This window comes from Thermobia domestica, chromosome 14 (assembly GCF_964235325.1).
Source record: "Thermobia domestica chromosome 14, izTheDome1.hap1.1, whole genome shotgun sequence".
Taxonomy (NCBI): Eukaryota; Metazoa; Arthropoda; class Insecta; order Zygentoma; family Lepismatidae; genus Thermobia; species Thermobia domestica.
Window position 1 is genome coordinate 143,164,687 of NC_137467.1, and position 16,091 is coordinate 143,180,777.

At 36.2% G+C, this 16,091-nt stretch overlaps 1 long non-coding RNA gene across 1 annotated transcript in view; it reads right to left on the reverse strand.

The window, feature by feature from the left end:
* LOC145670371 (uncharacterized) overlaps window positions 1-16,091 on the reverse strand; it is a 508,027-nt gene that overhangs the window by 63,324 nt on the left and 428,612 nt on the right. The gene's annotated exons all lie outside the window — the stretch shown is intronic.

Genomic DNA, 16,091 nt, shown 5'->3' on the forward strand with positions numbered 1-16,091 from the left:
AAAAATCTCCTTACCTCCGTCACAATCACGTTGCTCCTTGTTCAGCCTTCCACGACACACTTTTTTTTTCTTCCCACATACATAGGGTGACCAAATCTTCAACTAAAAAAAACGGGACTTTTTTTTTTACGTTTGAATAGGTTACTCCCCTAAATATATATTTTTGCCTCTCCGTTCTCTCTCCCTCTTTCTCTCTCTCTCTGTATCTCTCACAAAAAAGGGCAAATTTACACTTTTTCATTTTAAAACCTATTGAAAAGGTTGTGGAATTAATTAAATAACAAGTAACTATCAGCAACTAACAAAAAATGAAATTTTGAAAACATTACTAAAATATATGTAAAACATTCATCAATATCTGTCAATCAACAAAATCTGTCACCAGCAGAATTTATAACGAACTACTCTGAGCATCGGATTCCAACTCCCTTTATTTGCTTTTTCTTACTTTTAAACATTATTTCACTTACTGCTAGTTTTCTTTTTACTTTCACTTTTATGGTTCTATAGTTGTGTTCCCCTTTCGTAAATGACAGTATGTTACATCTTAGTCAAATCATGGAAACACTGTACTGTACTGGTGGCAGCGTCTCAGTCTTCCACCGCCCGAAACAGAGAGTAAAACTTTCAGACTTTCAGCCCCTTGCACTGTTGTCTGTGGAGTGAGAATCTTGGAGGGAAAACTGCAGCCACCACATCCAATATCGCAAACGTCGCAATGACGTTGTTCAGTAATTAGACATATTCCAATATAATCACATAGCTTAGAAAATAATAATATTAGTATTTTCTAAGCTATGTGATAAGAAAATAATAATATAAATTAAGAAATTTTAGATTGGAAAGCTTTCTTGTATTTAATGTACGTAAATACGGGACATTTTGGCGTCCCGGGAAAATTTTTCGGGACACCGGGAATGGTAGTGAAAAAACAGGACAATCCCGTTTTTACGGGACGGTTGATCACCCTACACATACACCTTGCATGAGTGACTCCAATGACATCTACAAACAATGTTTCGAAACTCACTTCTACAAGTATAATTGACCCGCGTTAATATTGTCCCCGGCCTCCCCTATTTATGGCCATGTTATTTCGTCACGTATGAGCGATAACGTTCCTTGGCAATTACACCATCCAAGGAAAGGGAAGGAAGGAAGGAAGCCGCCTGGGACCTGTATCAGGGACGTATGCAGGGGACCCCCCGAAATTTAGATTTCTGTGTAAATTTAGCATAATTTTAGGGGCAATTTTTAGGAATTTTAATATAAAATATCCTCATATTGAGTTTGGACCCCCCGAAATAAATTCCTGCGTACGCTACTGACCTGCATATTAGGTATTATCCGGCATTTGGCTAGTATGAATGGTATTATCCGGCATTTGGCTAGTATGAATGGTATTATCCGGCATTTGGCTAGTATGAATGGTATTATCCGGCATTTGGCTAGTATGAATGGTATTATCCGGCATTTGGCTAGTATGAATGGTATTATCCGGCATTTGGCTAGTATAAATGGTATTATCCGGCATTTGGCTAATATGAATGGTATTATCCGGCATTTGGCGGAAAAACTCACTCAAGATGGCTGATCTGAAAAAGCTTTTACACTTTTTCGTCCGAGTGTCCACACCGGGAGATTGATAGGGTTACATTTTTAGTATCAGTTTCGCATTTACATGTGGCGTTGTTCTCGTATAGCATCAATTGTTGTCCTACAATAAATAAATAAATAAATAAATAAATAAATTTTATTGAAAATTACGCATAAAGATTACCTTCAGGCGCGTCATTTTATTCAGCTCGATGAAATCTACAGATTGGTATATACTCCCATCTCTAGACATTTTTTTATTCAGTACAGGGTGGCCCAAAAGTGGGTATACAACCTTGTATTGATTAATGACAGTTTATTAAGATAATGAGGTTATTTGCTTCGGTCTATTCCGACTTTAGCATATAAGTGATAAGAAATTCAAAGCAAATAATAAAACTAGCCTAACTTAAACCTGTATGGTTAACGATAAGTAAATTATATAAATTCCATAAGTCGATCAGTACAAGACTGTATACCTACTTTTGGGCCACCCTGTATATGATAATAATATTGAAGACCTTATTTACATTTTGAGATACATATATGAAGCTATTTTACTTTGGAAACAACTAATGTTGACACACGGGAAGAAATTTTGAAAAAAGTCCAAAGGTATCATCCCTACATTCATCTGATGGGACTGAGGGAAAACATAAAATTGCCAACCAACACCTGAATTTGGACCCAGCGATTTTCCAATTATGAAAGAAGAACGATAATTATTTATCTACAAGGCATTACATCTAAAAATGTTAATAAACTTCATGTTTAGATAAGTCTGTCAGAAATACAGTTTTTACAAAAATTTTATTTATCTGGAGGAATTTTGTTGCTAGAACCCCTCACTACTCCGCGTAGTCTACGTGTGAGTGCTGTCATCGGTATTACGTCCGTTGTTTACGTAAATCTCAACTCATGATTATTCTATACCGCTAATCTACAACTACAACCCCCTTCTCCTTCCATTCCTTCCTGTTCCATCTGCCTCTTGTTTAACCGTGATTAGCCTTGTGATAATGGCAATTACTTGATGGTCTGCGATCTCCACCATTTCCTTAATAAGGGAGCCTCGACTAATGGGCGGGGCCTCTGGGGACAGGCGTGGTTTTTGCTACAGGGTGGGCTACGAAAGGGATTACAAAGGCAACGGGTTGAGGAGGAGTAGGGGAGGATTCTCTTGGATGAAGTGCCCTGCAGGACACCTGAAACAACGCTTTCAACTCTCCAAAAGTAACAGCAGAATTCGCCTTCACGAGATGGGGGGAACAATGGTAGTTCAATTCAACGAGATAACGCTTGTGTGAAGTTTGTTATATGAATGTGTGTGTGTTTTCTTTCTTAATTCATTGGAATCAGAGCCAAGAAAGCTGAGTTTAGGTCATATAAAATTGCTAGTATACTATGATAATTACTATTCTAAACAAGTAAATCTATTCAAACATTATTATAAATTTGAACATAAAAAAAAATCTTTAACTTTTACGTCCCACTGCCGGCTAGACAAAAGGAGACGGTAATCATGAGAAATAAAGGAAATGGTGGAATGAAGAAAGTGGGAGGAAACAGGAGAACCTCAAGAAAACTCCCACACACGGTGTTTGCCCACCATAAAGTTCACTTGGTGCGAGTTGGAATCGAACCAAGGATCCCATACACTATAGGTTCACGCTCTACCACTGAGCCACCGCGGCCTTGAACATCAAAGACAGAATAAATTGTGATATAAATTAACCTTATGTATATTAAATTTTATGTTTTTACCGTAAATGATCAGTGTACATATATTTTTGTAGTTCAAAAGAAAAACAGCCGAGCTCGTTTCATAGAAAGCCAGAAAAACAGAAAATATTAACAAAAGAGAAAGTCTCAGAATAGTATATGTAAATAGAGAATAAACAAGGGAAAACCAAAAACCGAGGTGTATATAAACTGTTGCCGATATGGACAAATGGACATTCAGTTTATTTTTTCATCTGGCGATAGTCAGTAGTACGTCAATAGGACCTTCTGGCTTGGAACTAGATAGGATGGCGTTCAGTAATCAGGAATTGACAACCTTGACTCTGTAAGTTGTATCTTTGTTTAATATACGTAGTGGCGTGTTTAGGATTTTGTTTCGGGGGAAGCTATGCACAACACGTGAATAAGAATTTATATTTTTCCTTTTGGGTGCCGATAAATTTTAATAAAATTCATTTTCCTTCCATTAATATTTGTATAATGAAGTTCCCGGTATGAGGAATGAAAACATTGAGTGAGAGTGGGGAGGGGCCAGAAATAACTGAAAAGTAAGATGATACCTAAATTATCAAGAAGGAAATGCGCGGGGAGGTTTGAAATTCGGTGGCGGCACATTTTGACGACAGCTGACTTGAATCACAACTAACAACGGTCGAAAGTATAATAGGAGAAACGAAAGATAATAATAGCTAAGAAAAGAAACAGAAGAGTAGAATGGACGAAAAACAGAAAAAAAGAACACAGTTTTTACAAGGAATAGAATTTGATAAATACATTATTATTTCTGAACAAAGAGCATAAGAAAATGGAAATTCAACAAAACTTTTAGGAATGGTAAGAAGGATTATTGCTATACTTGGAATGCGAAAAACTAACAAATTTATTTCGGGGTGGGGGGCTTGAGCCCCATACGCCTCTAAATACGCCACTGAACATACGTTATGTTCAACCTTAAAACAAGAAGCTCTGAGAAATGTGGAGGTCTTCCGCAAACAGTAATATTCTCTTAGTTTAATCTCAAAATTCATATATTTCATGTTTGTTAAATATTTGTATCATACTTATAATTGTAAATCTGTTTGTATAGGTTAAATTTTATTCTTTTGTTTTTTCTCTATAAGAATCCATACAAAACGCATCAGAATTCTAATATTTCTGTGTGCTACCTTCAATAACAGTCCGTATTGGAAACAACTATTAGGATGATTAAATGTACATTAAAACATCTTCATTTATCTTAAAAATAATATATTTTTACCGAAACAAAATTGAAAGAAAGATAATTCGAAAATGTTCCAGCAAAAATTGGAACTTTTTTTTTTTTGACGCAGAATGAATATTTATAGTTTTGGGCAGGAAATGTGCTTTCGTAACAGCTACTGAACTTTAATGTAAGTGTAGGACTTCATTTTTGTTTTTGTGATGGGAAATTGTCATGACTATAAGAATTGTCAGAAAGCAGACTCATCTGCAATCTTTCATCATCACTCATCACTTTCATTAAGTTTTGTATTGAATTTTATACAATGCAAAATAATTATTAAGAACATTACTTTGTGATATAGATGATTGGAAACAAGGTCTACACCTGGTAATACATAACCTCAATTACATACCAGTACATGAATTGTTATAAAAGAAAAAATGGAACTACAAGATGGTGTATAGGGTCGTGTGAGTGTACGGTGTATAATGTTTATTGATTTTAAATTTGGTTTTCTATGCTTTTTCATTCGCTCTCATCCAGGTAGCCATAAACCTCAGAACTGAAACCGGGACCTCATATTATCCGGAAACTTAAACCAGGGCCCCTCGCATATGAACGCTGTACCATTGTGGTATTGTATCCTCCAATTTGGATTGATTGATTAGTGTTGTCTCTTTCTACCACTGAGGCTATATAAGACTGGATCTGTTGCTAGAAACGGATTCCGAAAAGCTAATCGCATTTAATCCTGGGTCAGTACCATCTCATTCTCAGTGAATACAACCCAGCGTTACGCTTACAGTAAGCTTGCACGTCGTTGGCTATTTGGCTACGAACTAACACCACTGTAAGAGTTTTGTGTTTGCTCCTTTATACCTTACCTATAAAAGGTGCACAAGATGAAATCCAGTCATTCCTTTTCATTTCATGGAGTCTGCCAATAACGTACTGTTAGATTGAGCGGGCAGAGGTCAGAGATGGCGTGGTTCAACGAAAACTTGACCCACGACGCAGGATCCACCCCTCACTGTGACCCACAACTCACCGTAACCCAGTCTGACCCATCAGCCACTAAAATCCATCGTCATCAACTCTGACTCATAACCCATGCCCTCCTCTCCACTGATTGAAGAGTTTACACTTGTCATAAAACAAGGCTATGAAAGTATCACTAATCGGAGTTTTAATTTCTACAGTTAATCGCTCAAGAATCGATCTGTTACAATACTGGGGGATCTGACCTTCGCATTATAAAATGGTAAAGTGTTTGTTATGGGCCACATTACGATAAATTTCAATTTAATTATCATATTCCATTGTTGAATTACAGATACTTTTCAGTGGAAAATAGGATGAAATTTAAACGTTTCAAATCACGGTAAAGTAGGCCAACGTAAAGAAAAAAAAAGTGTCTCGAAAGTCAAAAAGCAAATCCTATTGCTATTATTACAATTACAAATATCAATATCCAAAAGTGCCTGAAGTTCTTTTTCCACTTAAATATACTCATCTGAGGTAGCTCAGTGCATTTTAGAAACAAATGGAAAGTAAGAAAAATGGAGGCCTTGAAAATAAAACTTAGATAAATTCACCAGTGTTGAGATGCTGTCTACAATGTACTAGGCAGAGTGGGTCGGTGGGTCAGAGTGGGTTACAATGGGTGGTGGGTCGCAGTGGTTCACGCTCTATTGACCCATGACCAACTGAGCTACTCCATCTGTGGCAGAGGTATTAGATATGGTGGAAACCTATTCCAGTCCGAGTCGGGAATCAATTTTCTCCTGTAGAATCGAGTCAGGTTCAATTCTGCATATCTCTAAAATTGATTTTCCGATGTTCAGTATTACTATTCTCACACAGTTTGGAACCAAATACTCTCTGTAATGATGAAAATAGCATACTAACTAAAATTTTCAAGTAAGTTATATTATATGAAATAGAAGATAGGGTTATGGCACTATATACCGGTATATCGAACACTTAAGGACATTCCTAGGAATATTTAATTTAATCATTATTTTCTATCAGTGAGGAACAGAGACCTCACAGAGACAGTTTGAGCGATAAAACTGTAAAGGTGTTATTTATTGGTTGAAAACAGCTCATTACACAATTATAATTAGCAACTTTGAAATCTGAAGAACATTTAAGTAGCAAAGTTGTATTACTTCTTGTAACGAACGGGTTGTGCTATATATCGATCAATGAGGTTTTAATTATCGAACAGGATGTTTTATATATTAAACAGCGAGGTTTAAATATCGAACAGAATAGTCTATTTTTAAACAAGTTCAATTTAAGGATAATATAGATATAGTTTTATTGTAAAGACATTGCAATAGTTCTAAAATATAAACTAAGGTAGCAGACGCAAAGAGAAATGCATATTAAAATGTTCTAAGCTACAACATGTTTGTTTCATATCGTCACTCTTCAGGACAGAGAGGGGCATCTTACGTTAATCTATTTGTTGCCTTTCTTCTTCTTCTTCTTCTTCTTCTTCAGTTTTTCCATGTATTCCTCGGAAGATATTGCATACATTTTCTTCAGCCTAAATTGATGGGGTTTCTCCGTGGCTTCAGGAAGTTTGAGAAACTCTTTGGAAAATCATCACTACTACTTGAGGAAGACAAACATAATAATTCCGAAGCAATCTCATCTTGATGCAATAATTTTGACTTGTGAATTTTTACTTCACTTTTCGAAATTACGGGACTATAAGATTCTACTTGGGTGAAGGTGCGTACACATTTAAGCGTTCATTATTCCATGTGAATTTACGATCATCACTTTCTTGATCTTCGCTTTCTAATTCTGAGCTTGAATCATTTGTTGTTTAGTTTTTATCAGCCAATTTAGTTTCATGTGTCACACTGTACCTGGTTTTAATACTTTTCCAATAAGCATCCAAATCTGAATCACAATCACTCTGTTCCTCTTTGTCACGTCTTAGTTTGTCACGGAACATATTAAGAACACGACGATGAATGAATTCTTCCAGATCATCAAGAACGAACCTCAGTTTTTTATAAGGAGTAGGGAACAGTTGTTGAGAAGATGAAGGGGTACTCTCTTGCTGTGGTTTTCTCACTGAGGCCTTCAGAATATCGGCAACACACTTGCTATAGTTCACAGCAGCAGAACTCAGGATAAAGACCACACTTACGAAATGCGAATTTCACAATTTCTGGTTTGACGGCATCATCCCAAACTTTCTTCAATTGGAGTGCAAAATTTATCTTCGTTACCGATACTCCGAGAGTTTTGATTTTCTCGTCCTGAAGAGCATTCTTCAATGCTCGTTTCAAAGGTAAAAATACCCTACGTCTGTTGGTTGTAAAAGATGAATGGCATTCAGGAAAAGACAATACAGTATTCGATGATCGTGACAATATCCACTGACTTGAAGTGATAGATGATTCCTGTACCCATCAAGAAACAGAATAACAGGAAGTGTGATTTTCTCAATCTCTAGCCACGGACTAAACCGTTGGAGGTAAGTCAAAAATGTCGTATTCTTCATTCAGCCAGTTTTTGTTTTCTCGTAGATCCATAGCTCAGGTACATTATTCTTCATAATTTGCTTTAGTTGTATGTTGCTGTAGATGGCGTTGCAGATTAGACGTATGCAGAGCAACAAACAGAGCACATGTGAAAATTTACTAAGGTATGTACAAAAGCTTTGATGTTTTCTACACATTTTACGGCTAAAACCATTGAACTAACTTCATAGCGATTTTTCATAGTAACTAATGAAAATCCCGGCATTCATTTTCAATTACTTTGTATATGTATATATGTTCCAGCATAACTACGGAATACCTGGAATAATTTCAACCAAACATGGTACACATGTAACTTACAATTTGAAAAAAAAAAATACTGTATTATGAGGCACCTCTACCACCCTTAGTGGTGGAAGTGGGAAGAAGCCACGTTTAACATCTTCTACCTAACGTATCAGGGAACATTTGTTAACCCAATCCCATGTTAGTTCTGTACACAATAAGGGAAACGTTTTCATTGAAATACGTATCCTATAGGGGAAAGAGTTGAAATATTTTCCTCCCGTGCGAAGAACAGACATTTCAGAAAGGGAAATTCCAAACGCATTACTTATCCTTATTTATTCTACTAAGTTCTTTATTTTTAAATATTTTGCATAAACATAATTCTCCTCGTGCGAAGGATTGACATTTCAGCTAGTATAAGATAAAAATAAAGTGTATTCCCTAAAATCGGAGAATCTGACTATCTTGAAAGAATCTATTGGGACACTGGGACAGTGAAAGTAAAACCGGCGACAACCATGCCAGCAATAATCTATTTTTAATTGATTTTATAAAAATAGAAAAGAAAGATAATCTCAATGCAATCCCTTTATATGTGATATATTCTGGATATATTCACACATAAAGTCGACACAGTAGCATCGATTCTGATGATTTGTTTTTGTTTGAAAGAATATATCTTCCCGGTGGTCCCATGTGAATTTCTTAAGGATTTTATGGTTACCTTTGGAGCTAGACTATCAAACACAACAGATATTGGCTTAATTCGGAAAAGTAACTTTCTTATAGGCAACTATATATTCTTGAGTGTAATTATGGTTGCATAATAGCACAGGTAAAATTTCGGAACACTGACATTTTAAACAAGTGGGTTTTGTGTGTGAAGTCAGTTAATATTTAAAAAGGAAGTTTTATAATGATATCAATAATCTACAAGGTTTGTTCCAGAAGCAATGCGTCAGAATTTGTTTTTAGTATTCATTGATCAGATTGGTATAATTACTTTAAAATCTTCAAAGTATGATCCTCCAGCGTCAATACATTTTTACCAACAAGATTTTCATGCATTTTGTACCACCTGGAAATCCTCAATAGTTATTAAAAGTCTCATTGAAGTCGTTTTGACGCTGTCAATGGTGTTCAACTGACGTCTTTTCAGGGATTCTTTTTACCATTTGAAACAGAAAAAAGTTCAGTGGGACCAAGTCGGGAAAGTCGAGCAGTTGCGGAATCGCTGTAACTCCGATCCGATTCAAGTAATCGCGCACGACTAAGGTGGAGTGGCTGGGAGCGTTGTCATGATGAAGCTTTCACGAATCCTTAATATCGCTTCTGACACAGTTGATCCTTTGTTTCAGTTTTTTAAGGACTTTCACGTAAATTTTTGCGTTGATGATGTGCCCAGGTGGTACAAACTCAGAATGGACCTCCCCTTTAGCATCAAAAGAGAAAATGACCATGGTTTTGATTTTCGATTTGCTCATTCTTGTCTTTTCCTGGACGAAAGGATTGTGCCGTGTACTATTCAGTGCTCTGTCTTTTCGTTGCAGGGTCATATTCAGAGATCCGTGCTCATTACCGATTTTTACATTGTCCACACAAAAAAGTAGGGTTTTTCATCACAATATTCACAGTAGCTTAGTGATAGAATGCTTGCTTCTGGTGCGTGGGGTCACTGGTTTGATCTCTGGCCAAGTAATTTTGTGGGCAACATCGTGTGTGTGAATATTGTTGGAGTACTTCCGTTTCCTCCCTAATTCGCATCCCACCAATTCTTTCATCACCATTCATTTGCTAAATCATCCATCTCCCTTTTACCCTAAAGAAGACAATCGTGGGACGTTAAAGTGAAAGATTTCAATTTCCATATACATTTTAAACACATACTAGCTGAACCTGCGCTCTCTACACAGCGCATCATTCGTATATGAGCATAAATCTCCTTATCATTCCTTACAACATCTGTACATGTCCCTTTACAGACACAAGTGAAAGAAAGGTATCATAAAGGGGAAACTTTTTTTCGATTATTTTTTCTCAATATCTCGTAACGTTTGCCAGATTTGAGCCTGCTTCCGGTTGGAGTTTCTAATTCATGTATGACCAGTGTTTTCTTTCTTCTTGCATGCAGTATGTAATAAGCAAATACATTAAATACACAATTAATTATAATGTCAGTTATATATGGTGTTCATTGGGCAAAACACTCCCAAAAAAGGTTCATCTTAGACTGGAGAAATGGTTATCCTTCCTTTTCCATTATTATTTGGCCACGAAACAAACGCCTGAGACATATACAGCCCCTATATACAACAGTGTGTTGTTGGAATGTATAATGCTTAGGATGTGATGCTTTAGTTTTTTTTAATTTCAACACTTCCAATGTATCCATAAAAATGTAATAAAGAAATAATGCCCATGTTTCTTTTTTAAATATTCGATTAGAACTGGACAATCTACATGGAATTTGCAATCGATCAGTGAAAACTTCATCTTTCTAGAGCCTGTAGTTACCGAGATCTCATTGTCGAAAGGATGGGCCAGAAACATACAAACGTAGGTTAAAAGAGCTCCAAAGATGGCAGCACAATTCATTTGCATTTATTTCGGAGAAGGCTTATTAAAGGCAAAGGCCTTTGAACAATAATTTAAAAGAGTAAACTTTGTGAAAAATATTTCTTTAAGTAATTTATTTAAAGTACACTCTTTTAAAAATATTTGTCTTTGTTATAAACGTGAAATCACAAATAACCGTAAATCAAAGGGTTGAAAGCTAAGGTTCTCAATATCTGGCCATTGTAAAACGTGCAAGGCAGCACATTCGAGAGTATCATCATACTGGGAACGAGGTACATCTTCATTGTCACAGACAATGGCAACGGGCAGTTAAAAACTATCTCATTGCATATAAACGGAGGCACTGGATAAGTGATTGCAATAAGCTGAGAGACGAGGCACATCCTACCCGCTACTGGAAGAAATTTCATTAATTAAAGGGAAAAAACACTGTTACAACGTATCCGCTCCATGTCAATAATATTCCGCTTCTTTCAGATGCAGATAAAGCGAATGCTTTCGCAGACCAACTGCAAACAGTTTTCACTCCAACCGAGTCTCCATGCCAGAGCGAACGCATTGATATTTCAAGAATACATTCTTTACAACCTTTTACATCACATCAAACAGACATTAACCATCCTCTTACCAGACAATCACTGCTCTCGAATTACATTCCGCTCTCCGACGGAAACGTAACACAGCACCAGGAATTGATAGTGTCTCGTATAGGATGCTAAAAGAATCTCCACCTCTATTTATTTCTTTGCTAGTATCTATTTATAATTTCATACTCAACACTGGTTATTATCCAGTACATTGGAAAGTCTCAAAGGTATGCATGTTTCATAAACCAAACAAGCCTATTCATGATGTTTCTTCCTACAGGCCCATTCAGTTAACTTCTGTCTTCAGTAAATTATTTGAAAAGATTCTCGTCAACAGACTACATGTTTATCTTAAAGAACACGAACTGTTACCAATACATCAAGCAGGTTTCAGGCCTACCTTTTCTATTAACGACCAATTGCTACGCCTAACTACTGTCCTTACTAATCAGTACAATAAAGCTCTTCCATCATGTCTAGTCCTTATGGATTTAGAGAAAGCTTTTGATAAGGTATGGCATTATGGCTTGCTGCGCAAACTACAGTCACTCCAACTACCCACTTGTTACATCCGTCTCATTTGCTCTTTTCTAAGTAATCGCATAGAGTATGTTTCAATAGGAAGTGCCCTCTCTAGACCTATTTTTCCTCATACAGGCGTACCTCAGGGCTCCGCACTTAGTCCATTATTATATATCTTATATGCCTCAGATATGCCTAGACCACCGCCTAATGTCTATATTTTCCAATATGCTGACGACACAGCATTTTTATCACTTGGAAAAACTATGCTTCAGATCAGCAGAAGCCTACAATTGACACTCGACAATTTTCTTATCTGGTGCAGGAAGTGGAAATTAACTGTAAATTCGGAGAAAACACAAGCCCTTGTTTTCCTTGCACCTAAACGTAGAAGTAAAGTACGCCGAAATCCTACTAATCTTTGTGTATCAGTTGACGGGCATTTTCTTCGACCAACCGCCTCTGCGACAAATCTTAGTGTGGTATTCGATACCAAACTCACCTGGAAACCTCACTTTCAAACACTGGCGCAAAAAGCATCAACTCGGTTAAATCTTCTACGCCGCCTTACGGGCACGACCTGGGGACTAAGTGCGGATGTCTTACTAAAGACATACAAAGTTTTTCTTCGATCTCTTCTCACATTTGTCACATTGCCTGGTCTCATGCTTCACCTAAACTCTACGAGAAGTTAGCAATTATGGAACGCCATGTTATTCGCTTGGCATATCGGATTCGACTACCATATCCAAATTACATGACCTACGAACATATAGACTTTCTAACTATCTTCGAGCATCTTGTTACACTCCGGACAAGATACATTCAATCCCGCGTTACAAATGCTCATCCACTCTATCTTGATACGTTAAGAGTTGATGCCCGTACAGATGCTCCATCTCGATATCAGCACTCACTGCTCAACATCCTGACCACACTTTATGTTCAAACAACAAATTTGGACGCCGCAGAGAGAGCAATATTTGGCATTTACATCGTCAGAGATCATCTACCTCATATTTTTTCATTTTAGCACATGTTCTTCACTCATCATTAACATTGGGCTATCATTACGTCTTACATCAGTCTCGAGTCGCCCCGAGACAGAAGATCTAACCTTCATGTGTCTCAACTAATGTTCCCAATGTGATTGTGACGTCAATGCACTTCATATCATTATCATACCTGTTTAAATATGATATATCCAATTACGTTTATTCTTTAATTATATATATATATATATATATATATATATATATATATATATATATATATATATATATATATATATATATATATATATATATATGTATATTTGCACCATTAATATGATACCTTGCACTGTATTATATATTGTTCTTTTCTCCAGACTAATTTTACGTGTTTTTTCAATTTCTTTTTGTTTTTGCACTGCACTTAGACCACCTATTGTATATGTATTAGCACCACCAACATGTTTTGAAAACCTTTGCCAACGAGAGGGCGTAACCCTCTAATGGCTGGGGTTGGTTTGTTTTAATATGAAACCAAATATGATGGAATAAACAGAATAGATTATTAAAGAAATTTCACAAACCTAATCCCTTACCTTATTAACAAAAATCGTTCTTAATTCGTACTGTAGTATTTTAATAGATACAGAGTCAGGCGTGTACCCAGAAATTAGTTTTTTTTTTTTTTTTTTTTGTTATTGCAACGGAAATACGCTTAATAGAAATATACGATTAAAGATTAGGAATTATATTTCTGGGTTTTTGCATCTGTGGTCATGGTATGAGGGATGACTTCTCTCGGCGATCACACTGCCCGGGGTATCGGAGAGGAAAAGAGGAATCTGGAAAGAAGGAAGCGGCCTGGGATTATTTTGTTAGGTACCATCCCGACATTTACCTGGTTTGAATGAGGAAATCCGAATTAAAACCTCACTGACGATGGCTGGCTTGAGATATCTGTTACACCTTTTCGACCGAGTGTCCCCAAAGGGAATCGAACTACGGACCGCTCACAATAAGGCGAGAGCATTAGCGACTACGCTACACGGGGGCAACAGTAGAATTTTAATACAATAATAATCCTGTTTCAATAATATCCATAATAATAACAATGATAATCTCCATAGAGCAAAATTGATAATGTATAGCGACATTTTTTTTTTACATGGATTCAACGTTTACCTCAATCTTTAAACCGGAAGTAATAGAAATGAGTTCGGATTAACTTTTTCGAGTATTCTTCCTTTTAAACAGCCTTTGTAGTAAGTTTCGCACTTAAACAACATTTAAATTACAGAGATAAAAAGAAAATTGCTTGCTTGTAGTCCGTTGTCACAGATATAGTACTGGTTTTTCATAATATACGTAGGTTCGTCTTTAATTCGTGAGGTAGAAACAAACTTTATAATAAGCAATTAATAACTTTTCTTACATAATGGCCAACAGAGGAATAAAGTGGTATGCAAAACAAGTTTTTTTTTTTAAGTTTAAAATTAGCTGTTTCGTTCTACGTGTATAACTTGTTATCACTTGTTTTCTCAACTCGATTAAAAGGTAAAATGAATACCTGTATTATTTACGCGCGAGGAGAGGACCAGAAGAAAGAAAGGACCAGGGAAAAAAAAAAAAGACAAGTTATTCTATCTGACATCAAAATGAAGAAGTGAAAATGTAATTTTCCGAAATGCAGGAAAGAAAAGAAAATGTTTTAACAAATAAACTCACTTAGTTCTTGCAGTTTTCTTTTTAACTGTCTCACGCGCTTTCTCATTCCCGGCATTCAAAAAAAGAAAAAATACTACCTGTGGTAATTAACTTTTGTGGTAAGGCCGTACATTGTTTTTCTTTATTTAATTTTTATTTTTTTAAAGTTCCCCTTCTGTACACGAGATGTCAGTAGCAGCAGTATCTCGGCTAGCACAACTTACGCATTTACGTGTATTTTTTTCTTTTTTTTTAAATCCTGAGTCGCGCTGGCTAGCTTGGCTTGGATAGAAAAGCATCCGAGCACCAGACGCTGCTTGTTTCGCTGCATACACCCCACTTGGAACCTAGGTGGCACCACCTCTGCACTTAACAAACTAAAATTAAAATTTAATTAACAACCATAAATTCTCTGGGTCACGAAATTAAGATTCAGTATATGACATTGTTTGGCCGCCAAATAAAGTGGTATTAGATTAATTAAAAGTGAAAAACTAGGAAGGGGACAAACGGGGGTCATGAGAGGATGTGACGAAGAACTGTAGGTCACGTGACTTGTAACCGCAGAGTATATAACACACCCGTCTCTTCTGTTTCTTTGCTTTTTGTGCCCTACGTTACCCTATATGTGTGTATATATATTCAAAGCAACTTAAAAAAAACTGTCATAATGCAGAAGATACCCTTAGTTGTTCCCAGAAATAGATGACTTTACTAAATTACATTAGAAAATTAAAAGCAAGAGGTTCGAGAAACATTTTCAATTTTTAATGTCGCAATCTATTCTTTCTACCAAGCTCATACTGCGCGTTTTCTGAAGATTAAATTCTCCTGTTTGTTTTAAGAGTGCTTCCAACATATTCTTAAGAAGAACTTTTGAAAATGCGAACAAAGATGATCGCGATATTGATGTATTTTCAGCGCCGGCCCTAAGCAATTTGCGGCCCTGTGCAATGACATCATTTTCCGGCCCTCTTTCTCCATAAAGAACAAGTCTTAAAAGCCATGATTTTAAGTATGTTACACCATCATGAACAATAAATGGGAGGGAAAGCGCACTGGTACTCAGAATGACCTAGTCTTTTTTCATTAAATAATAATGTATTATGTTAATAAAAGATAAAGCAAACATACCTACAGAGGAAAGATGGGAATCCTTTGTATAGAATTCAATATCGAGCTTCAATCTCAACATATCAGTTTGCAATTCCAGTGCAACAATGTCTTTTAACTTTATTTCTTGATTTTCCTTCTATATCTCTTATTATTTTTTTTTAAACTTACCACCTTCAATGATAAGGATCTTGTTTGTCACAAAGACAAGACTAGTTTTCATATCAAAACTGTGACTGTTCGAGAATTAAGTTCTTGT